Source organism: Macaca thibetana, chromosome 17 (assembly GCF_024542745.1).
Source record: "Macaca thibetana thibetana isolate TM-01 chromosome 17, ASM2454274v1, whole genome shotgun sequence".
NCBI lineage: Eukaryota > Metazoa > Chordata > Mammalia > Primates > Cercopithecidae > Macaca > Macaca thibetana.
The window spans coordinates 74,624,534-74,649,600 of NC_065594.1; the positions used below are offsets into that span (position 1 = coordinate 74,624,534).

Sequence of the window (25,067 nt, forward strand, 5' to 3'; positions counted from 1 at the left end):
GTCTTGTTAGTTCTATTGATCCAAATACAATGCAAATAAAATGAAGGCTCTGGGTGTGATCTCACAGTTGTTATTCAGCTTTTATTTATCTTGAGGTTGTGTGCCAATTGGGATGGGACTAAGAAAAGGAGGTGTATGTGTGTAAATCTACCACTACTGCTGAGTAAATTAACTCAAACATTTTCCATTAATGAGGAAAGAGATTAGATAAATAGTAAATAAAAGAGCAAACAATTCCCATGGCACGGAAAAATACAGGGAGGAAATACAGATCTTATTATACAAGACAGGAAATTCTGCTTAAAGACTAAAAAGAATATGATTGAATGTACTGAGAATTAACTTAAGAAGGAATATATGTCTGTGAAAAGTTGACATATAATTTATAAATGCTACAAGAGCCCAAATTATTATTTGATGTAATTATTTTCTTGGAGCTGGTATAATTTATCAATGGCCTTGGAATTATATGGAATCCTCACAGATAATATTTCAAAATCAGGGTTAGATGTTAGATCTACCTCTGCTGTCATTCTTTTACTCATTTATTCATTATGTGTAAAGCATATTGTAACTGCAAGGAACTATATGATTTTTTCTGGACAAACTAACTTTTAATTCACAAAACAAAAAGATTGGAACTCCAGAATATTTTTTTCCAGCTCTAAAATCCTAAGTGGCAGAGTAGAAGTAATTATTATTTCATTAATTCAACAAATATTTCTAGGCATGAAACACTGTGTTAGGGACATGGATATCTTAGACATAATTACTGCCTTATTGAAAGTAATGGATATTTAAATAAATAATAAGAAGACTGATGGCTTCAAGAAAGGGAAGCATAGAGTGCTATGTGGCTATGTCAGGATTTTCTAACCAACCCTGGTGAGAACCAACCCTGGCATTTCAGGGAAGGCTTTCCTAAGGAAGTGAAATTGATGCTCATCTTAGTCTGTTTCTGCTACTACAACAAAATACCACAGACTGGATAATTTATAAATAATATAAATTTATTTCTCAAAGTTTGAGAGGCTGGGAAGTCTAAAATTACCATGTGGGCTAAGCTAGTCTCAAACTCCTGACCTCAAATGATCCACCTGCCTCGGCCTCCCAAAGTGCTGGGATTACAGGCCTGAGCCACTGCACCCAGCCTCCCATCTTTTAATTTACCTGTAAAACTTTGTCTTAGTCAGCTTGGACTGCTATAACAAATTACCAGTTCTAGAGGCTGAGAAGTGAAGATCAAGAAATCAAAGCAATAGCAAATGTGCTATCTGGTGAGTGCTCATTCTTCTGGTTTATAAATGGCATCTTCCAGCTGTGTTCCCACATGGTGGAAAAGGCAAACAGGCTTCCGTCAGGCCTCTTTTATAAGGATGCTAATCTCATTCATGAAGGCTTCACTCTAATTAATTGGTCACCTTCCAAAAGGCCCTACCTCTTGATACTATCACACTGGGGATTAGGTTTCAACATCAATCTGGGGGTGACCCAAACATTCAGACCATAGCTGCCCTCTTCTGGGTTCAGACTGCCATTTTCTTGTTGTATCCTCACATGGTGGAAAGAGTGCTAGAGACCTCTCTAGGGTCCCTTTTATATGGGCATTAATACCATTTATGAGGATTCCACCCTCATGACTTAAATTATCTCCCAAAGGCTGCACCTCCTAATACTACTGCATTGGCATTAGGACTTTGATATATGAAATTTTTTGATTGATATATGCATTTTGGAAGAACACATTCATTCCATCCATATGAAGCCTCTTATTGCTGGAACATAACAAGGACTACCAGTTGCCAAAAGAGTCTGGGAAATGAAATTTGCAAAGTCTCAGTTCCAGCAATATAGGCAGAATATGGAAGGGTAGTTTAGAGATGAGACACATTAGGTAAAGGACAGCCTTATTAGGGGACCATATTGCTGGCAGCCTTGCTACTCCAGGACTCATAGCCCTCTCTTCTTCCTGTAGCCCTCCCCTCCCTCTAACCTGAGGTAGCTCCATTCTGCCCTTGGCCTTTCTTTTCTTTTCCTTTTAAAATTTTACTGTAAATAGACAAATTATAATTATATGTATTTACAGAGTACAAAGCAATTTTATGATATATGTATACACTGTGGAATGATTAAGTCAGGCTAGTGAACATACCCATCATCTCAAATACTTCTCATTTTTTTCTGGTGAGAATGTTTGAAATGTACTCTCTTAGCAATTTTGAAATATACAATACATTATTATTCATTGTAGTCACCATTGCCCTTGGCTTTTCAAAGTCTCTCAAATCCTTCTCCAACTCTGTCTCTCATCTTGATCATCTACAATAAATGCTGATGTCCATTAGAACTAGAGCCTGAATCATTAACAAGCAAAAGATTAGTTTTGATCTCCTTGAGGACAGATCTCCAAGCAGGTGAGGTTAAATATTTGCATTCTATCCTTACAAAGAGAAAAAGAAAGAAAACAAAGAGGTTACCTTCTATAATAAAGCAAAACAGCCAACTGTGACCACAGTCATAATACTGACTGTGGTAGTCTCAATAAGGACCCCTGATGACATCCACAGCCAAATCCCTGGAATCTGCAGGGGGTGTTACCTTACCTGCCCAAAGGGGCTTTGCAGCGGTGATTAAGTTAAGGACTCTGAGATGGAGGGATTATTCTAGATTCTCTCAGTAAACCCAATATCATCTAAGGGTTCTTTATGAAAAAATTGGGAGAGTCAGAGTCAGGGACGATGTGACCACAGAAGAAGCCTGGGTTATGTGAGACCAAGTCAGGGAATGCTGGTGGTCTCTAGAAGCTGAAGAGGTCGGGAGACAGACCCTTCCCTAGAACCTTCAGGAGGAATGCTGCCCTGCCAACATTTTGACTTCAGCTTAGAGAGTCAAACTTTGAACTTCTGACCTCCAGAATGGTAAACTAATACACTTGTGCAGCTCTAATCCACCATGTTTATGGCAGTTCGTTACAGCAGTAGTAAGAAACTTATATGCTGACCACAGCTGAGCCTCAGGTTCTGGACTGGAAGCTGAGCAAGCACTGGCTGCCTTTGATTCACTCGACAATTCTATGAGGTTTAAGGTATGATTCTCATTTCACAGATGAAAACGACGAGACTCAGAGAAGCATTGAATAGACTTCCTAGACTGCCTAAGCAGTGTGGTCAGTATGGATGCAGCTGGCACATGGAGGCCACCAGGAAGCCTGTGCTTCTAACCATCATGAGAACTGCCTCCACCTGGATCCTGGCAACCAGCCCCAGGAATAAGTCCTCCACACATCCTTTAAGGATTACAAAAGGTAAACCATTCTGATTATGTATACGTATTTACATATCGGCAATTAAAGCAATGAAGTGCTAAAAATAGGCTGAAATACACCTTGAAATTTTGTTTATGATGTTAATTTTTTGAGGACCTTTTTGAAAAAACAATTGTTGCAGAAGTAAATTTCAAACAGAGTGGATTAACCTATACATTCAGAATCAATGGAATCAAATGAAGTTTAATTCCATTTTTATATACAGACAAGTTACTTAAGAATACCAGTCTAAGCAGAATATTATTACTTTAAAATTTATAGGAAATGAAATCTTGGTATCAACTAGGAGACTGGTAGAGGATCACAGGCTTAAAAACAAAACCCTACTTTTAAAAAATTTATCTACTCATTTATTTAATAGATATGTACTGAATCTGTTATATTCAGAGCACTGCTGTAAACTTTTAGAATCTTATGTCTCCTAAGAAACAATTCACATTCACAAATGGCTACAATATAAGGTCTTATGTAAGAAGTTTTTTTAAAAAGGGGTATAAAGTAGGTGCGTTACTATTTTAGAGAAGTGGCTAGGTTTATGACCAGATTATTCAAGAAAAGCAGAATGTCTATTGTCTGTTCACAAGTTAGATCACTTTCTGTTCTCTTGTCATTCCTCTGCATCTCAGGCCTTAGAAAACAAGGAGCTTCATTTTCCTGAATCCTTTGCTAGCAAGATTTTAGGTTAGACTCTGTCAATGACAGGAACTTACACAAAATTCACAGGTAAAAGAAACACAAAGCCATGTTATTGTTCCTTCAACAGCAGCAAGCTATGGGGTGAGCTACAGTATAGTTGAGGCAAAACCATACTTCTAAATCCAAAAGTTTCTAGGTGCGCTTAGAAAACTAATAAATACTAATAAGAAAACAAATATTAATTGATCATAAGCTTATGTTCCAAAATTAGTACAAGATGCAAGAGTTTGAGATCTGTGACAGGGATACAAACTTAACCTACTCTACAACAAAGGTGTACATGAAAAATATAGTTTCTCTGAGGCAGAAGTAGTGCTTAAGGCCAAGAGTTCAGGGTTACAGTGAGCTGTTGTCATGCCACTGCACTCTAGCCTGGGCAACAGAGCAAGACCATATATATATATGGTCTTATGTATATGTGTATGTGTATATATATGTATACACACACATATATATATATTCTCTCTCCCTCTCTCTGTGTGTGTATACACACACACACACACACACACACACACACACACACACACACACACACACACATATATGGTTCTTGTATTTTGGGTTTTGTTTTTGTTTTTGTTTTTTGAGACAGAGTCTTGCTCTGTTGCCCAAGCTGGAGTGCAGCAATGCAATTTCAACTCACTGCAACCTCCACTTTCTCGGCTCAAGTGATTCTCCTGCCTCAGCCTCCCGAGTAGCTGGGATTACAGGCATGCACCACCATGCCCAGCTAATTTTTTATTTTTAGTAGAGACAGGGTTTCATCACGTTGACCAGGCTAGTCTCAAACTCCTGACCTCAGGTGATCCACTCGCCTCGGACTCTCAGAGTGCTAGGATTACTGGCATGAGCCACCACATCCAGCCCAAAGTTTCTGTATTTTCTTGAAAATCTATCTAGTTTTCCTAACGAGCTCTCACCTCCTAGGATGTCTAATCCAATTTAGACATCTGTCTGAATTAATAATTTAAACAACTCCTTTAGATAATGCTCAATCTTCTGAGATAATTGCATAATGTTTCTTCCACCCCTCTTCCTGCTTTCTCTGCTTCCCTGTAGAGGCATCTGGGCTCAGAGGTTAAATTCTTATGAGGAAGGGTCTGGAAGCCTAGAGCGATGATTAGCAGACACGGGGCCGACTCATCTCGCCTTCTCTCCACAAGGATTTAGGATGGCCTGCCAGAGTCCCTAGTGTGGAACTCCCACTAAACTGATGGTGTATTTGAATTTCATATGGAGAAATTAAAAGATTGTCAGGAGCCACTCATCTACTAAACATAGAACATGACCGTGATCTGCAGAGCCCCCAGTTCTTCTCCACTACCTTCTTTTCCACCATCATAGACATATGACTATTTTATTCCAATGTGTACTATATATGTCCACCTTCGCTTTTATAGCCAGGATCTATTTCTGATGCAGTTAGTATTATTTTATTTTGAGAAGTTTTCCTTCTTTTTCATGAACTTTTCCTTTGATTACAGGTGGTGATATTATCCAGCAAAGTAATGAATCAACATAACAGCTGGGATGTTTGACTTTCACACACTGGCTTTCATTAGGCAAAACATTATTGATCAAGTGACTCTCATGTATATAATATATATGTGCTGTCTGGATTATACATGTAAAACATACCTGAGCTTCTTTATTTACAGGGAGTCAAAAAGGGGATCAAGGAAGTGCAATTAAAAAGAGTATTTCTTTTCATAACTCTCTTCTTTACCGACTCTTCACATGTTTCTGGTATGTTTGGGCAAAGGGTTTTAATCTGCATCCAAGGAAGGGCAGTGCTGTTGAAAGCTGATGAAATGATGTTTGTTTCAACTTCATTCAGTTATGGGGGGGACGATTAAAGAAAGAGGCCGGGCGCAGTTGCTCATGCCTGTAATCCCAGCATTTTGGGAGGCTGAGACGGGTGGATCACCTGAGATCAGGAGTTTGAGATCAGCCTGGCTAACATGGTAAAACCCCGTTTCTACTAAAAATATAAAAAATTAACCAGGCATGGTGATGCCACCTGTAATCCCAACTACTTGGGAGGCTGAGACAGGAGAATCGTTTGAACCCGGGAGGCGGAGGTTACAGTGAGCCAGGATTGCACCATTGCACTCCAGCTTGGGCAACGAGGGTGAAACTCCATCAAAAAAAAGAAAGAGAGAGAGAGAAAGAGAGAGGAAGGAAGGAAGGAGGAAAGGAAGGAAGGAAGGAAGGAAGGAAGGAAGGAAGGAGGGAGGGAGGGAGGGAGGGAAGGAAGGAAGGAAGGAAGGAAGGAAGGAAGGAAGGAAGGAAGGAAGGAAGGAAATAAAGGAGGGTTAAAAAGAAAAAAGAGGAGTGTCTAAAGAGACTATGGATAAATAATGAGAAAACCAGTGGAGATGACTCTGCAACAGAATCTTAGGAAGAGGAACTCAAAGCTCACTAACAAAAGCTTATAAATTGTGAATATTGGGCTTGAGTAAAAGGCAATTCCTGCTAAAACAACAGGCTTCTCTTTATTTTATTCTCCTATTTTTAAGTCCTAGTGTATTTATCAGCTCAACTTTTCATAATTCTGTTTTTAAAAAGTCAAATAATATCTTTATTGGTTACAAGGTCATTTTGTTTCACAGATATTATTTTATAAATGTAACCTTGATTCTTTTATTATTGTTATCCACATCCAATAATAAAACAAAATTTTAAAAGGTGACTTTTTGCTGTTTCACATGACACTCAGGCATCTTAACCCTTTGTTAGACAAACACACGTATACACACAGAACTGAATGCCTGTGCTCACCCTTGCTGACATTAAGAACTTGGTCTTGCACTGTTTTTAAATACTTAGGTCATTATTCATAAATCTTCTCCTCTTTAGATATAATTCTTGATTCTTTTTAATGTAAAAGTTAAATAATACTTTATATAAATTATAAGTTAGATTTGAATGCTTTAAACTGAACCAATACTATAAAGTTCAGTTATGCTATTTTTGAGCTATTCATAAAGACAGTTTTCAATACCCTTGTGTTATAGAAGGATTAAATTATAGCTTTGCAGTAGATTAGGTTTCTTTGTATTACTGTATTTACACATCTGGTTGGTCTATGATGCATTTTTTTCTATATTATCTTATAAACTGATTAGGACATAACTCTTTCTCTATTGTGTTCATAAGAGCCCATCATAGTATGGATTTAAGAAGCAAAATTAAATACCCAATATCTCTGGCTTAGAAAATCATTGGTTCTCAATTGCTGCATTGTAATTCTGTGTATAGATTTACCCACCTACACTGGGCTTTAAAAAGAAAATGCAATTAAAGACGTAGATAGCTGTGAACAAGGAATTATGTTCTACCAATAGTAATGAGTAAACTTTGCCCATTCCTGACCCTAAAGACCATATTTGAGCTTCACTGTAGAAAGACTTGGATGATACTCTTATGTTTTCACATAATACGTAATATATAAGAATGTTCACAGATCAGTTGGCATTTCTTTTGGCTGTAAGAAGCTGAGCCTTTGTGTCCTAAAATTATAGGCATATAATCCTCAAATCTGCTGTGTGGCCAAAACAAAACAACAAAACAAAATAAAAAAAAAATAAAAAAGTTGAGCGTGCTCCTTTTGTTTGTTGAAGACTCAATATGCATTATGAAAGCAAAATGTTTAGTATTTCACTAAATGATGAAGTGTCATTCAAGTGATAACAGCCTTCAGCACTTAGCAGTTTCTGGCTTTCATGTTTAAGGAAAACAGACTAGATGAACTGGTTAAAGTCAGCTCAAGGTGATGAGGTTTTGAAACTTCCTTGCAGTTTTGAGGAGCTGGCTATAGTCTGCTGAAAATAGTGTGTATGCCAATTGAGAACTGCAAACTGGGAAGAAATGGGCACTGGTGAAGGTTTTGGTATGTAGGAAACTATGTCTGGAAATTGTCCTGATTTGTAAAGTCTGGTAACATTTTTTTTTGAAAACAATGAGAAGTGAGAGTTTAAAATGCTGGTTTCTGGTGTCCCTCCTCTGCACTGCTATTCCCTTGTGATTACTGCTTTACTTACCCCTCTTTTCTGTTAATCTGTGAACTCCCCAGGGGCAAGGACTCAGTTTATATAGCACAGTGACAGTGACTGGCTCAGTGCCAGGCACTTACTAGGTGCTTAAAATATGTTTGTTGAATGAAATGGGTGAATGCATGAGTATGACAGGCTTGGCTCGAAATATTCTCTTTTTCTTTTTCTTTCTTTCTTTCTTTCCTTCTTTCTGTCCTTTTCCTTCTCTCTTTCTCTTTCCCTTCTTTCCTTCCTTCCTTCTCTCTTTTTCTCTCTCCCTTTCTCTCTTTCTCTTCCTTCCTTCTTTCTTTCTTTCTTTCTTTCTTTCTTTCTTTCTTTCTTTCTTTCTTTCTTTTTCTTTCTTTCTTTCTTTCTTTCTTTTTCTCTTTCTCTTCCTTTCTTTCTTTCTCTTTCTTTCTTTCTTTCTTCTTTCTTTTTCTTTTTTGCAGGGTCTTTCTCTGTCACCCAGGCTGGAGTGCAATGGCACAATCAATCTTGGCTCACCACAACCTCTGCCTCCCAGGTTCAAGCTCTCCTCCCACCTCAGTCTCCTGAGTAGCTGGGACTACAGGCGCTCATCACCATGCCTGGATAATTTTTATATTTTTTGGTAGAGATGAGGTTTCACCATATTGCCCAGGCTGGTCTCAAACTCCTGGGCTCAAGAAATCTGCCTGCCTTGGCCTCCCAAAGTCCTGGGATTACAGGCGTGGGCCACCATGCCTGGCCAGGCTTGATATATTCTTTTACTCCCATCTATGAGTTCCATGATCAAGCCTTTCACTGTGCCCCACACATCATGAATAGACATAACTTTGTTGCCTACTTAGCTGAGAGGAGTATCCTGGAAGCATTCAGATTTGGGATTTGTAGACTGGAAAATAAAAGTGACCCCCACTTACATTTAACACACTTTTGTTTTCCATCACCTCAAATAGTTAAATATAATTATTCCAAAGGCCTTCTTTTTGACCATATCTCATATACACTTATATTCTTAGAAAGGAAATGTCAGGGCTGAAATGTTGCCTATGTTACCTCTTATTGCTTTTTTTTTTTTTGGCTTCATGGAGAATCTGGAATATTATCATTCTTGTTGAGAAGTGTAAAAGAAGGACTGCAGATTTAGTAATAAATGACACATATTATTTTCTTTCTTCTCATCCTTCCCAGTTTCTCCTCTCTCCCTCATTTTTTTCCCATAACCTTCCTTCCCACCCTATCTCTTGTCAGCCTTTGACTGCAAGAGCTACTCTACCTATGAAAACGTGCATTGGACCGTGACCTGTACGGTTCCCGGAATTGTTCTCAGGGTGAAAAACCTTCATGGGTATTAGAAACAATTAACGTTTCCATTTACCACTAGACCCAAAGCTTTATGAGCAGCAAAGATGTAAATTTATTTTAACCTTAAATCTAAAGTATAATTTCTGTGTGTGGGAAACCAGCAGTAGCAGACTAGTGTGATTGGGAGATACATTTCAATTAATTCTTCTACCAACACCATATCTCTTCTGCATCAGAACCTTTTATAGTGTTAAAATTAACAATTATGCAGCTGATGGCTGGTTAAATCCACCAGGGGACCTGGAGAGAGCCTCAGATAACACGACACGTATAAATCATTCAGGAGAACAATTCATGAAAGAAAAGTTATCTGTGTTTGGGATGACATTGGAAGAGCCAAATAGGAGTCAATTGGAAGAAGGGACATTTAGTCCCATTGTCCAGCTTGCCTTTTCCCTTTTTAAAAAATTGTGTCATAATATACATTTTTAAAATTAATTATCCATTAGCAGCAAGATAAATGTCTCTTCTTGTGCTAAGGAAATAGTGGCCTCAGTGGTGAAAGATTATTTCACATGAGTAGCACTCTTAAAGAGAGCTGTTCCCAGATAAGGTGGCAACTGTTCTTTGAAGAAGCACAATGAAGGGTGACAGGCAAGCCCATGTTCACCAAATGGAATGGAAGACCTGCAGATTTCAGTCCGCTGATCAGTTACATAAGCAGAGAGATTCAGATCAGGAATGACATTTCACCGAACCACATAGACAGCAAAGTAGTAAGTACTTCAGAATGTTAACAACCCATGAAACTGCATCCTAGAGCGTATCAAAACTATTTTCAGGGTTCTCCGACACCAGAATGTTTTGGAAGCACCTCTAGAAGTAGTTTTTCATGCTTAAATCTTCAGTTACCATAAAAATTTATATCCCAGGGTTTTTAATAAATGTATTATTTTTGATGCATGGATAATATATATGCATTCATGCATCCTCTGACAAACTGGATTTTAATAGGATCAGTTGCCAAATGCTAGTCTTGCAAGTGATCTGTTTTATTAAACTTTTTGTTTAATTTCATCTTTAATGAATTTTATTTCATTGATCCTTTTAAGAATCGTATCCGGGAGGAGCATGATGGCTCACGGCTGTAATTCCAGCTACTCCGGAGACTGAGATGGGATTGCATGAACCCAGGAGTTCGAGGCTGCAGTGAGCTATGATTATGCCACTGCACTACAGCCTGGGTGACAGAGCGAGACCCTATCTCAAAAGAAAAAAAAATCGTATCTGTGTGGTCTTGATTCATCTTTTTGACTACAGGTTTTGAATTTTAAACTTCACTCATAGTTAACAGAAATATTAAACTTGCAGTTTTCATGCGTGGAATAATAACCAGGCTAAATGCTTTATTAAACACTGGAGGTGACTCAATTGTTATATAACTTTCATTTATTTTAAATAACCTATTTTCTTCCCCACACTTGCACATTCTCCTACTAATGTGCAGAAGAAATAAAAATCATGAAAGAAGAAAAAAATATGAGTTTCTGACATGGTTCAATAATTATGTCACAGTTTGGTGACGTTTTTGCAATTGTTCTTTAATGAGGTATGAATTACGGTTGCCTTCATATTCATTTGCATTCAAAATACTTGGATAAAACTTATTGCCTTCTTTTTGTAGTTCATTTCATTGGGCCTAAAAATGTTTATGACACACAGTTTTTAAATTGTGAGCACACACACTTGGCTTAGCACATATTAATTCATTCTGGCATTTTGTTCTTTAGGAAGACATAAATGTTTGCGATCAAATGTTGACAATCAATAATGGTGCAAAGATGTCAGCAATTAGTGCAACACTTTCATTAAAATGTAGAAAATAACAGATAAGATATGGACATAATGCTTTCAGAGCAGACGCCGTGAAGCCACTAACAGTGTGTCCCGTAGGAGAGAATCAACAGAAACAGAGAGGGTATGAATCCAGAAAGTTCTGTAACAGAAATTATGCCCTAATCAGGCCTTATAATTCTCCCCATCAACTTTTTAGTGAAGAGAAACTGTAAGTAAACATTGGAATGTTTAGATACTAATATATGTTTTATATATTAAATATATATATAGACATAAAACACTTTTTATGTGATAACATGTCTTTTGTCCTTACATATAGTGTCGTTTGAGTCATTTGTTATCAAGGAACCTTTTTGCTGTTTTTAGAATTGCAGGGTTAAGAACCCCTCCAGGATCTGCCACAGAAGGATGATTAGGCTGGGTAGACCCAGCTGGAGTAGTTCCTCCCTCTGCCAGACCCAGCCTCCTCCACATGAGTCTTTCTGGTCTTTTATACTCTATTCAATATGTTTTCCTTTTAAATCTAGATATAATTTACATGCCGTAAAGCTCACCATTTTCACATCTACCATTGAGTGGGTTTTGTGTATTCCCAGAATTGTGCAGCCACCGTTACTATCTAATTCCAGAATACTTTCTTCACCCCAGAAAGAAATCTGTACCTGTTAACAGTCACTCCCTGTTCCCCCTCCCTCCAGCCCAGACAAATGCTAATTGACTTTCTGTCCTCATGGATTTGGCTGTTGTGAACATTTTACACAAATGGAATCATACAGTATGTGGCTTTTTGTGTTTGGCTTCTTTCACTATGTGCTATTCCCTCTGTTCCAAAGTAGATGCAGATAGGATGGAAGAAAACTTTTCTGTTCTCATGGGGGTTAGAAGATTGCAGGACAAGCAGGCTAAGTAAATATGTGCTGTACACAGTATGGGCAACACATTTTTCCTCTTGATCTGTCTCCAGTTCCTCTGCTGTACAATTTATAAATACAAAGTAATGGCCCCATTATGTGGTTGCCAGGGTGACTGACATTACCTGCAGAAACCAGAACTAGGCTAAGACGATAAAAGGCTCTCATCTTTACACTTTATGCTCAAGTTTTGACTTCAACCTTTTTTTTTTTTTGAGACAGTCTCGCTCTATTGCCCAGGCTGGAAAGCAGTGGCTCGATCTAGGTTCACTCCAAACTCTGCCTCCCAGGCTCAAGTGATTCTCCTGCCTCAGCCTCCTGAGTAGCTGGAATTACAGACGCTCACCACTATGCCCGGCTAATTTTTGTATTTTTAGTAGAGATGGGGTTTCACCATGTTGGCCAGTCTGGTATCGAACTCCTGACCTCAAGTGATCCGCCCACCTCGGCCTCCCAAAGTGCTGGGATTACAGGCATAAACCACCATGCCCGTTCTATTTCTTAATTAAGGATCAAGAGAACATACACACCGATGATGGATTCATGGGTCACTATTTTTTTTTTTTTTTTTTTGAGACAGTGTCTCACTTTGTCGCCCAGGCTAGAGTGCGGTGGTGCGATCTCGGCTCACTGCAAGCTCAGCCTCCCGGGTTCTCGCCATTCTCCTGCCTCAGCCTCCCGTGTAGCCGAGACTACAGGCGCCCGCCACCCCGCCCGGCTAATTTTGTGTATTTTTAGTAGAGACGGGGTTTCACCGTGTTAGCCAGGATGGTCTGGATCTCCTGATCTCATGATCCGCCCGCCTTGGCCCCGAAAAATGCTGGGATTACAGGCATGAGCCACCGCGCCCGGCCTCATGGGCCACTTTTAAGTTGCCTTTAATACAATGGGCAGGCTTGCCTCACTTCCCTCTTGAAAGGTTAGTTTTTCATCCATTCATGGAGTAAGATGCTGTGATGTTAGCTGCCAACACTAGCACACATTACATACCGCCCATTGGCCCAGAGTGCAGCCTGTTGTAGGATATGAAAGGCCATATTCTGGTAGTCTAGAATTAAAAATTGTCTCTTAAAAATTCACATAACAACAAAAAATTCATTTTCTCTTAGCTCCCTTAATATATTCTGGGATCATGTTTTATAACCCAAATCAATAAGATTTCTTTACTCATAAAAGTTGTAAACATTCTCTGTGGAAAGTTGAAAACTAAATCATACAGAAGAAATAAGAATCACCTATAAGCCTGCCACCTAGAATAAACTCATAGTTTGTTTTTGTGTATAAAAAATTTCATTTCTTTTAAATTCAAAAAAAATTATTGAATGTCTGTTATGACCTAGGGGGAAATCAGTGGAGGATAAGAACAAATCTTTGGCAATTTAAAAAAATTATGGGCCAGGCGCAGTGGCTCAAGCCTGTAATCCCAGCACTTTGGGAGGCCAAGACAGGCGGATCACGAGGTCAGGAGATTGAGAGCATCCTGGCTAACACGGTGAAACCCCGTCTCTACTAAAAACATACAAAAAAAAAACTAGCCGGGCGGGGTGGCGGGCACCTGTAGTCCCAGCTACTTGGAAGGCTGAGGCAGGAGAATGGCGTGAACCCGGGAGGCGGAGCTTGCAGTGAGCTGAGATCCAGCCAGTGCACTCCACCCTGGGCCACAGAGCGAGACTCCATTTCAAAAAAAAAAAATTATGATCACACAGGTTATAAGGTTCATATTGCCCGCATAAGCATTGCAGCGAGTATACTTTCCTGTATTTTGAAATATTCTTTTAAAAACATGAATTTTAATACTTGCATATGATTGGGCTATAATTTCCAAGTAGTGATCATTTATGTTGTTTTCCATTTTTTATTATTAAAAATAATGCTGTCAAAAATAAGTTGAATAAACTTGTATATAAAAATTTCAGTTTTGTATATAAAACTTTCAAAATCATAAATTTTCAAAAAATAATAAATTATAATTATTCAATAATAAATTAATAATTAATCCTTAGAACAGATTGATTAGAGAATTACTAAGTCAAGTATATCTTTATCTTAAGCATATTTATACACATTGCTAAATTACCTACAAAATTATACCAACTTATAGCCAACTTTGAGAGTATTCACTTCTCTATTCAAAAACACTGCTGTTACAACTGTAAACATTTTTAGCTAACTTTGTAGGCAAATATCCTATCTTTAATTATTGGCAAAGTTGAAGATTTTCATGTTTATTGGCCATTTGCATGTATTATGTATGATTTGACTATTCTTGTCTTTACCCATTTTTTATGTTGTCTTTTATTGATTGATAAGTACTCTTTATATATCAAATCATCTGTCAGATATGACTCAACTATTCTTCTACTTTGTTTTTTGCCTTTAAATGAATTATGGCTTAAAAAATATATAGGAGTTTTGAATGTTTTCATAAGTTTCATTTGTTAATATTTTTCTTCATGGCTTTCTGCCTTTGATTTCATGCTTGAATGTCTTTCTCCAATGTAAAGTAAAAGAAATTCAACTCTTTCTTCTAGTTGCTATGCTTATTTTTATATTTAAATCTTTAATCTCTTTGAAATTTATTTTGGCATATAGCAATGCAGATATTCAACTTTACTTTTTCTCCAATAGCTATGTAATTGTCTCATTTACTGGTAAATCTTCCTTTTGTAAGTGATTTATGACGTCTTTATAAAACACTACATTTCTTCCTGAACTAGAATAATTCAGTTACTTTCTTTCATGGATACGCTAAAATCCTGTGTATTTTGCTATTCTGGCCAATTATTCCAGGAACAGCCATCCACAAGTCTTACTATGAAAAACAGTAAAATTGGTGTCTCCAGATTTGAAAGTTTTCCATTTCTATCTTAAAAACAAAAACTGTGAACTTTTTTAAGTGCTCAAAATAAACTCTTATTAAGTCACTGGTGTTTTTTTCAGCTTTGCTTGTTACAGCAGAATGCACTATCTTTTTTTTTTTCCCCTTTTCAACTTTTATTTTAGGTCCAGGGGGTACATGTGCAGATTTGTTACATGAATAAGTTGCATGTTGCTGGAGACTGGCATACAAATAATGTCATCACCCAGGTAATGAGCATGGTACTTGACAGGTAGTTTTTCAACCCTCACCCTCCTCCCTCTCTCCACCCTCAAGTAGGCCCTCGTGTCTGTTGTTCTCCCCTTTGTGTCCATGTGTACTCAACGTTTAGCTCTCAGTTATAAGTGAGAACATGCAATATTTGATTCCTGTGCTAATTCGCTCAAGATAATGGCCTCTAGCTGCATCTATGTTGCTGCAAGGGCACAATTTTGTTCCTTTTTATAGCTACATAGTATACCATGGTGTACTGCATTTTCTTTATCCAGTCCATTGTTGATGGGAATCTACGTTGATTCCATGTCTTTGCTATTATAGATAGTGCTAAAATGAACATATGAATGCATGTATCTCTTTGGTAGAATGGTTTATATTCCTTTGGGTGTATACTCAGTAATGGGATTGCCAGGTTGAATGGTAGCTCTAAGTCCTTTGAGAAATCTCAAAAATGCTTTCCACAGTGGCTGAACTAATTTACATTCCCACCAGCAATGTGTAAGAGTTCTCTTTTCTCTGCAGCCTCCCAAACATCTGTTAATAGCCATTCTGACTAGTGGGAGATGGTATCTCATTGTGGTTTTAATTTGCATTTCTCTAATTATTAGTAATGTTGAGCATTTTTTCCTACGCTTTTTGGCAATATGTATGTCTTGTTTTGAAAAGAGTCTGTTCATATCATTTGCCCATTTTTTAAAGGGGTTGTTTTTCACTTGTTGATCTGTTTAGGTTCCTTATATATTCTGGATGTTAGGCCTTTATCAGATGCATAGTTTACAAGTATTTTCTCCTACAGATTGTCTGTTTACTTTGTTGTTGTAACTGCTTTTGGAGACTGTCACGAAATCTTTGCAAAGGCTTGTCTAGAATGGTATTTCCTAGGTTTTCTTCTAGGGTCTGTATAGTTTGAGGTCTTACATTTAAGTATTCATCTATCTTGAGTTGATTTGTATATACAGTGAAAGGAAGGGGTCCAGTTTCAATCTTCTGTGGATGACTAGCCAGTTATCCCAGGACCATTTATTGAATAGGAAGTCCTTTTCTCATTGCTTGTTATTGTCAACTTTGTTGAAGATCAGATAGTTACAAATGTGAAGCTTTATTTCTGGGTTCTCTAACCTGTTTTATTGGTCTATGTGTCTGTTTTTGTATGATGCTTTTTTGTTTGTTTGTTTGTTTTGGTTACCATAGCCTTGTAGTATAGTTTGAAGTTGGATAACATGATACCCCTAGATTTGTTCTTTTTGCTTAGGATTGCTTTAGCTATTCATGCTCTTTGTTGGTTCCATGTGAATTTTATTTATACTTATTTATTTTTTTCCCCTCTGGAACATTCAAATTCACTGTTCCAAAGTGTAATTAAAAACACAATTTAAAAATATTTAATATCTTCTGAAAAGTATTTCTAAGTTAAGAATGAAAAAGTATATAATAATATATAATCAAATACCAGGTGCCTCAACTCCCACCAGGTCCACACTCAGCAACATCCATCTTTTTAGGTTCTTTGAGATCTTCTGTTAAATCTACAAAGTTGTTTTCCATGATGGGGGAAAGAATGGAAATCCCCATTGCTTTTTGAAATTCATACATGCTTATAATATCACCTGGAGTTACTTGCTGTGCAAGTTTTTAAGATTATTGGTCACTTGTTCAGCGAGATGCATTTCTCTGCAGGAGGCACCCAAGAGACAGATCATACTGGGAGGGGGTCTGGTGCTCAAATACTTGTTCTGGGCTTCCTGGAGCTCCCTGAATAATTTGGTGGCCTCATCAAGTTTCTTCTGAATACTTCAGGTTCTTCAGAGTCAAAAACTTCAACTGGAACACCAAAGTTTACTACTTTCAGTGCTGTGACCCTGTCTTGTGTATTAGGGTCCAAACATCCCTGCTGGTTCTAGTTCTATAATCTCCATTTCTTTTGCTGTGTCAAGTGTCCTAGTATGGCCTTCATCTTCAGGCGATGACATCTCCAACTCTTGTAGGGTCCTGAAATTCCCTCCTTTTGTTAAAACATCCAGTAAACTATCTGCCATAACATATGGATAGTCTTGGCATGTGGCCCAAAACTCATGGATGCTGAAATCAGTTGGAAGATCAGAGTCTTCCCCATGGGTTGGATATATTAAATCAGAATCATCCTTGCTGATATTTCCAAAAGTGGAGTCATAACACGGTGCATAAGAACTGTAGGGTCCATAATTCAAATCTCACACTTCTACAATGGGATCCACAGGAAGGAGAAGTCCCAACGTTGTTGTTCCATCTGGTTTTCTTCTTTCAAATTTGCACTGACTGTTCACAAGCTGTCTGGTCAGCTTTCCTCCAGATTCCTTCACGATTTGGTCAAACTGCTCCTGCTCTCTCTCTCTGAATTATTGCTTTTAAACTTATCTTCAAGCACATCTTTGTCTACATTTTAATTTTCTTTGCCAGGACTCTTGAAGGCTTGTGCTTCAGCATCTCCAGAGTCCTCTCTCTCTCGACCAGCAACCTCCATCCTCCCCACTCTGCCTCCATCCTCCCCAGTCTGTTCTATCTTTCTGCTTTTGAGTTTCTTGCAAGTCATCCATGAAGTCTATACTCTGCTTCAGGCTCTGAATTCTTTCCTGGCTAAGAATTGTCATCCCCGAGTGCAACAGCTTTTTTGCAGCTGTATAGTAAATGCTCTCTGGTTTGTTGTAAATCATGGCATTAGTGCACATTAGTTTGAAGTTATCATTTAGTTCTATCGACTGGTAGTCATTGTTCTTGACCTTTTCTTTCATAGTACTAAAATCCCTTGGTTGTTTAATGATCATGGAGTAGCCAGGAGCAATATAATCAGTCACAGGAAATGAAAAGAAAGCACTTGGGTCTTTTCTCTGCAATTGTCTCATCAGTTGATTCAAAGTTTCTTGAAGGGGTGTCTGTTCTACTTCTTGTTTGGCTAAAGAGCTTGTGAGAGGATCTCACAGGGGCATGACACTGGAGGTCTTTTTCTGCCTCATTCTCCACAAGGTCTCAATCCCGCTTCTTTTTATCCTCCTTAACTCTTCTACATTTTATCTCTTTATCTTCCCCTGGAACCTGTTTCTCGCCTTTCTTTCTCTTTTTCTGCATTCTGTCCTTGTGTTTGTCATGATCTTACTTGCCTTTGAAGAGGCTTGGAGTCATGCTCTGAGCTACCCGTGGAGAGTTCGGTGACTTCGTTCCCTCCTACTTTGAGGACCAGCCTCAAGGGCTTCTATACATACTCCTCATAGAAGTGTTTTTTCGACTTGGCGTTCCCTGTGCTTCTTGCCCATGTCCTATCAGCTCCGGTGCCCGCCCCCAGAGCGAAGACCAGGCCCACAGCGCAGCTTCTGGTCCAGGCCAGGCCAGCGAAGGGCGGGAGCAGCCCGCAGAGGCCCCATGTGAATTTAAGAATAGTTTTTTCTAATTCTGTGAAAAACGATGTTGGTAATTTGATAGGAAATAGCACTGAATCTGTAAATTGCTTTGGGCAGTATGACCATAGCAACATTGATTCTTCTTATTCATGAGCATGGAATGTTTTTCCATTTGTTTTTGTTGTCTCTGATTTCTTTCAGCCGTGTTTTATAACTCTTGTTGGAGAGATTGTTCGCCTCTGTGATTAGCTGTATTCCTAGGTATTTTATTCTTTTTGTGGCTCTTGTGAATAGAATTGTATTCTTTATTATTATTATTATTATTATTATTATAATACACCATCCTTCTGCAGCATAGAATTGCATTTTTGATTTGGTCCTCAGTTTGGATGTTTTTGATGTATAGAAATACTACTGATATTTGTGTGTTGATTTTGTATCCTGAAATTTTACTGAAGTTGTTTATCAATTCTAGGAGGCTTTGGGCAGAAGCTGTGGGGATTTCTAGGTATAGAATCATATTGTCTATGAAGAGAGATCATTCAACTTACTCTTTTCCTATTTGGATTCCTTTTATTTCTTCCTCTTGCCTGGTTGCTTTGGCTAGGACTTCCAGTATTATATTGAATAGGAGTCATGAGAGTGAGGATCCTTCTCTTATTTCAGTTCTCAGGGAGAATGCTTCCAGGTTTTGCCTGTTCAGTATGATGTTGGCTGTGGGTTTGTCATAGATGACTCTTACTATTTTGAGTTATGTTCCTTCATTTCCTAGGTTGAATGTCTTCAACATGAAGAGATGCTGTATTTTATCAAAAGCCTTTTCTGCATCTATTGAGATGGTCATGTGGTTTTTGTTTTTAGTTCTGTTTCTGTAATGAATCACATTTCTTGATTTGCATATGTTGAACCAACCTTGTATGGCAGGGATAAAGCCTACTCAATCATGGTGAATTAGCTTTTTGATAGGTTGCTGGATTCACTTTGCTTGTATTGTGTGGAAGAATTTTTGTGTCTATGTTCACCAGGATATTGACCTGAAGTTTTCTTTTTTTGTCATGTCTCTGCCAGGTTTTGGTATCAGGATGATGCTGGCCTCACAGAATGAGTTAGGGAGGCTTCCCTCCTCCTCAGTGTTTTGGAATAATTTCAGTAGGATTGGTACAAGCTCTTCTTTATATGTCTCATATAATTCAGCTGTGAATTTGTGTGGTCCAGAGCTTTTTTGGGTTGGCAGGTTTTTTATTACAGATTCAATTTCAGAACTCATTATTGGTCTGTTCAGGATTTCAAATTCTTCTTGGTTGAATTATGAGAGGTTCTATGTATCCAAGAATTTACCCATTACTTCTAAGTTTTCTAGATTGTGTGCATAGAGGTGTTCATAATAGTCTCTGAGGGCTTTTGTATTTCTGTGGAGTTGTTGGTACTGTCACCTTTGTATCTTCTCTCTTTTTTTCTTTATTAATCTAGGTAGTGGTCTATCAATCTTATTTATTCTTTCAAAGAAGTAACTTTTAGTTTCATTGATTTTTTTGTATGAAATTTCATTCATTTTAGCTCTGATTTTGGTTCTTTTCTTCTGCTAGTTTTGCAGTTGGTTTGCTCTTGAAAACTGTGAACTTTTTAAAGATTCTTTTGTGTGTGTCTGATACAGAATGCATGCCTGTGGACCCGTGAACACCTGGGCCCCACATAAGCTTCCCTCCATGTGCCTTTGGTATCTCAGTTCCAGGTATCCTTTGGGCTATGTTCAGACATCTTGTAGACCTTAGTAGTGAGGCCATGATATCCAGGAGCACATTCTGTTTTCAACAGAAAATAATAATTCAGCTCAGTTCTTGAGTTGTGTAGTCTTCAGTTAAATGATTTCCTTTATTTTTTGATTTCAACATTAATACATTTCAGAATTTCTTTTACTTTTGTAAAAACCATTCTCAAGAATGTCTCCATTGCTCAACCTCACTCCAGACATTATTTTATGTAATCCCCTTTTCTCTCTGAAACCCATCCCAACTGCTTTCTTTTCAGTTCGTTTTCTTCTACATGCGTAGAGACTAGATCCCTTGAAAGCTTCCCTTGCCATTAAAAATAAAGTCCTTTGACAATTTATTAAGGTGTAAGTTTAAAATTTTGTCTAGTTAGTATATTGAGTGAACAATTTTCTAGGTTTCTGATAAATTTTTAAACTTATAAGAAATTGGCTTTAGCTGTTATCGTGAAATAATATATGCAGGTATTTAGTACATTGCATGGTCTTTGTCACATAGTAGGCACACCCAAAATGTGAGGTTCCTTCCTGCATTTCCTGTACTACAATATATCTATGTCTCCCCATGAGATATACATTTCTCATTGGCAGAGACTACCACCTGCCTTTCAAACTCTAGCTCCTAGCATAAGACTTGCTACAGAGCCAGCCTTAGATAACGATTTCATGATTAGATACCTGAAAGAAAGGATAATTAACAAATGCATAATATGATTAGAAAAGTAGTATATTATACACCCCAGTTTTTCAACCTCAATTACTATCTGTCAAAAATTTTTACTAATTCTGCTTGCCTACTTTCATTTTTTTGTAGTTATGATCCAGACTCTTAATATATAATGTAATTGTACTAATGTTTACATTAAGTTTCTCTTCTCTTTGAGTTCTACAGACTTATCTCTAGCTATTATACATAATTTTTACATATTAAGATATGATTTACAGTGTACTCTCTTCTTAACATTATTCATTTTACCATATTTTGTGGTTTCAAAGAGCTTTCAAATTTATTTTTGCCTCCTCTTTCCCTTCCTCCTTCTCTTTCTCTTTCTTCCTTTACAATCCGGAAGTCTTCTTCTTCTTTTTTTTTTTTTTTTCACCTGTTATACCATGAATTCCATTAATAGACTCCAGCAGCTCAGGCTCCTTTTCACTGATTCTCACAAAGTGTGCTTCTCTGGGTGGAACAGGCTGCAGCTTCAGGTTTCTCTTTAGCTTCACTCTTTATTCTGATGATTTTCCTTCACACACTTTCGGAAAGTCATCTTGGCTCTTAGAGTGTTTAAATATGCCCAATATGCATATTAATTCTCTTGGCAAGAATCCTGCCCTTAACTTGTTTGTTTACAATGATGCCAATAGCATGCTAGGTAACTTTGTAGACTCTTCTAGTTTTGCCATGGTGACATTTGTGGGGCATTTCTTTTTGGACAGTGCCCATTCCCTTGGTGTCTACAGTATCGCCCTCCTTGTAGATATGCACTTATGTGGCCAAAGGTACAACTCCGTTTTCTCAAAGACCTCAGCAGTTGCCTGTCTTCTTTCCTCTGTGTTCGTCCTTTTATCAAATTACTGGAAGCTGGGAGTTGAGGCCAAAAGGTACTTTCCTCTTCTTAAAAGTGACCTGACTGTTGTATCTCTTCTTGCCTAGAATTGTGCTATTTCCTGTATTATTCCTCTTCTGGGACTCGAATTCCAACCATTAGACTTGCTTCTTGTTTTCTTTGGCTTTGACCTTTATTGATGTCTCCTTTCCTTCCCCTTTTTCCCCATCTCCTTTGCTTCTCTTTCTTTCCCTTCATTTTTCTTCCTTTTTTGGGGAAACTTCAAGGTTCTCTCTTTTAAGGAAATATTCATTTACCTTCTATCTGTTGTTTTTGGATCATGCCAAACCATCCTTTGAGTTTTGTTTTCTCTCATGTTCCCTCCTGAAATCCATCCTGTCAATCCTCCCTGCCATTCCACCCCTCACAACCTCATCCCATTCTCTTCTCCCTGTGCCCTTCTCTTACACTCAGAAAAGTTCTGTGCACTTTTTGCGGCATGTTACCTGTTTTGGTTTTTCTTCTGTGTTTTCATTCTGAGCCCTCAGAGCTGGCCCAGCAAACCTGCCTGGGCTTAGCAGTAAACCTGTGTCCTTTTTTATTACAAAGAGCAGACACATCTCCATAACCAAGACATTCTCACAGAGCAATGTGTGTGTGTCGGGGGGAATGTGTGTTTCTGTACCAACTTTAATCTTTTGCTGACTCAAAAAGTCAAACCAAGTTAAAGAAAATCATAAAACAGCCCAAAACTGACAGGTTTTGAACCGTGATATTCCCTTTTTCTTCAAGTCTATATGATATATTTCCTTATTCCAATAAAATGTTTACTGTTATTTTTACTGAAACTGATACTGCAACAAAAATATCTTTTTATTACTGTACTGTACACTTTAAAATGGCTAAGATGGTCAATTGAGTATTTTTAAATTTATTTATTTATTTATTTATTTATTTTTGAGACAGGGTATCACTCTGTCACCCAGACTGGAGTGCAGTGGTGTCAACACAGCTCACTGCAGCCTTGACCTCCCAGGATGAAGTGTTCCTCCCGCCTCAGCTTCCTGAGTAGCTGGGACTACAGGTGTGTACCATCATGCCCAGCTATTTTTTTTTTTTTTTATTTGAGTAGGGATGAGGTCTCACTATGTTGCCCATGATGGTCTCAACCTCCTGAGCTCAAGTGATCCTCCTGCCTCAGCCTCCCAAAGTGCTAGGATTACAGGCATGAGCCAGCACTCCTGACCTTCAATTGAGTATTATGTGCTTTTTACCACACACAAAAAATTTTTAATTGAGGTCAGAATGTTTTCCATCTCCACAGGTATGTTCTTAAGGAGAATGAATTGCATTCTGAATCATTAGGAATGTTTTCCAAAAGCACTTATCTTTTTCTCTTAATACTGCATCCAAAATAAATGTTTTTTCCCCTAATATTATGAATCACCCACTAAACTCTTTGCTTCCTAAGATTTGAATTGTAAAGGTTCTTGTATGAAGAAAAAGCTCAATAAGTGTTTGTCGGATGAATGGGTAAACCTTAATTTATCTCATGCCAGTTGTAATAATAATTAATATCTTCATCACCACTACTGTTACATCATATTTACCGCAACAGCTAACATGTATTGGCACTTGCTATGTGCCAGGGAATAATCCTTCAGAGATATTATCTAATCATAGCAACTGTATGTAACTTTGTTTTTCTTTAAAATAACTTAATTTGGATTTCAAGATCTCATTCTATCAAGGTTATAGCTGCTTTTATCTCAGACACTTCTGGGTTGTTTTTGGGTTTGTTTCTGGGTTATTTTTTTAAGTTTCAGGGTAGTGACAGACACTTTTTTTTAACCAGTATAACTGCCCCCACCCCAACTCCTTTATTTACAGACTCTTGATACCATGTTGAGCAGCGAAGTGTCAGCTGACTATTCCTTTCCTTTGCCTTCTTTCCAGCTGGGGTAACCAATTCTGGCCAGTGAGACATAAGAAGAAGTCAGCTGAAAATTTCTAGCGAAGCTTTTGATTTCAGATGGCTTGATGCTAGCTCCTCCCTCCCTCTTCCTTCTTCCTGCTTTGATCTCAGATGTGATGCCTGGAGCTGGGGCAGCAATCTTATGACCATGCAGGAACAGCCAAATATTACAAACACATTGTTGAACTATAGAACCAATTTGTGTAACCATCTGTTTTTTGGACATCTTATTATGTGAGAGAAATAAAGGTCTCTTTCTAAAGTCATTAGAATTGTCTTTTATGCTACTTGCAGTTGAATGTATTCTGAAGTAATACATGAGAGTTATAGAGTGCCATGGGTGTGATGGTTCTATTTTGTATTAGGGTCACAATTATCCCGTCTAGTCCTTCATTACCATTCCACACAGGTCATCACTGAGGTGTCTTGTATGGAACGACTGTTGTAAGTCCTGCAACCTTCTATTCTAGATCTTCACTATGATGGTGTTGATGGCAAGGGTCCCATCTATTTCTGTGCCACTCAGGGATACGAGGATATTTTCAAGGCTGGCTGTGGCTCTGTGGTGGACTATTACAATGATGGCTCTGATTTAACCACACCTTAAGGTATTCATGCCTTATATAGTCCTCCCCACATTGACTCTAGACTTGATCTCATGACTTACTTTGGCTGATGGGTCATTAGCAAACAGGGCAAGCAGAGGCTCAATAAGGTGCTGTACATTGGGACTGGTCTGCTTGGAATGTTCCCAGCCACCATAGTATGTGAAACCCAAGCCCTACAGTGAAGCCAGTAGAAGAAAACTGAGGCACTCCAGTTGACTCCCAACTGAGCAACCAGCCAACCACTACCAGCAACTGCCACCTATGCAAGTAAGCCATCTTGGGTAGTCCAGCCTAGTTGCACCTCCAAATGACTCCAGCCTCAGGTGAACCATGTGGAGCAGGCATCTGAGCCCAGGTAATTCACAGAATCATAAGAGGTAATAAAATGCCTGATGACTTAAGCCACTAAGGTCTTGGGTAGTTTGTTTCACAGTAATAGGTAACAGGAAAAGGCCTCTTCTTCTTAGGTACAAAATGATTTAGAGAGTCACAGTGTTATAATGAATAGTACAGCTATATAATTATTAAAATAGATAAGTATTTACTTTTGCATTTTTGCTGCAAGTTCTATATATATATATATATATATATATATAT

The 25,067-nt window shown here is 38.1% G+C and overlaps 1 protein-coding gene and 1 pseudogene across 1 annotated transcript in view; one reads left to right on the forward strand and one right to left on the reverse strand.

Annotated features, from left to right (window-relative positions):
• CLDN10 (claudin 10) overlaps positions 1-25,067 on the forward strand; it is a 1,179,064-nt gene that overhangs the window by 338,139 nt on the left and 815,858 nt on the right. The gene's annotated exons all lie outside the window — the stretch shown is intronic.
• On the reverse strand, positions 16,663-18,550 carry LOC126940573 (bromodomain-containing protein 7-like; annotated as a pseudogene).